A 1124-nucleotide genomic window follows, 5' to 3' on the forward strand; every position below is an offset into this window, starting at 1 on the left:
TATAAAATAAATATCAAAATATAAGTCTTTGCTTTACTATGGTTGCAAACATCAAAAAATTTCTGTATGTGACACGGCATCAGAATTAAGTTAGGGTTTTTCAAAATGCTGAGACGCCGAGCTCCAAAGGTTCGCCATCACTGCATTAAGTAGACTACTAAAAGGCCTTTTAAAAACTTACATATAAACACCCTCTGCCCCTTTGAACAGCTCCTTTCTTTTTTTCTTAAAATATATTCTATTGATCTTACAGAGAAGAGGGAGAGGGATAGAGTTAGAAACATTAATGAGAGAGAAACATCGATCAGCTGTCTCCTGAATACTCCCTACTGGGGATGTGCCCGCAACCAAGGGACATGCCCTTGGCCGGAATTGAACCTGGGACCCTTCAGTCCGCAGGCTGACGCTCTTATCCACTGAGCCAAACCGGTTAGGGCTGAACAGCTCCTTTCCATCACTCAGTCTCAGTTCAAGTGTGGCTTTCTCTGAGAGGCTGTCCCTGACCGTTTATTTCCTTCCCAGCCTTCACCCCAATCCCAAAGTGTGTCTGTTAGTCTTCTAGGTGCCTCCTGCCCTGGCATGGCCCCTCTTCCACAACAGGGATCTTTACTGCCATCTAGAAGGTTTGTTGTATAAAGGAAGGAAGGTAGGAAGAGTGAAAGCAAACTTCCCTTTCTCTTCCCGCCATGCACTGTTACCAACGCTAGTCATTTCCTAGCCCAGCTATTTCTAGACCCAACTTTCTCCCCTTTTTGGACTCTTCCCTTCCCCACTAGAACCATTTCAAGGGCCTTTTATTGTGTATGTGTGTGTGTATGTGTGTGTGTGTGGGGGGGCGCTCTCTGTCTTCTACCTCTTTTGCTTCCCACCTACACGCCATAGAGAGAGCTTCCTTGGTCTTAGTCATACGCTTCCCCTGCTCAACAGACCTCAGTGACTCCAAGGGTCTCAGGATAAACTCCAAACCCCAAGCCTGATAGTTGACTGGAGCTTTATTTATAGTCATCACTAGAGGCCCTGTGCATGAAATTCATGCACAGGTACAGTCCCTAGGCCTGCCATCAGGGCCATCTTCCCTGGCTGCCCTCAGCCAGCCCTGTCCCTGCCACTACCCCCTCTCTCCA

The sequence above is a fragment of the Myotis davidii genome, unplaced genomic scaffold, assembly GCF_000327345.1.
Source record: "Myotis davidii unplaced genomic scaffold, ASM32734v1 scaffold934, whole genome shotgun sequence".
Classification (NCBI taxonomy): Eukaryota; Metazoa; Chordata; class Mammalia; order Chiroptera; family Vespertilionidae; genus Myotis; species Myotis davidii.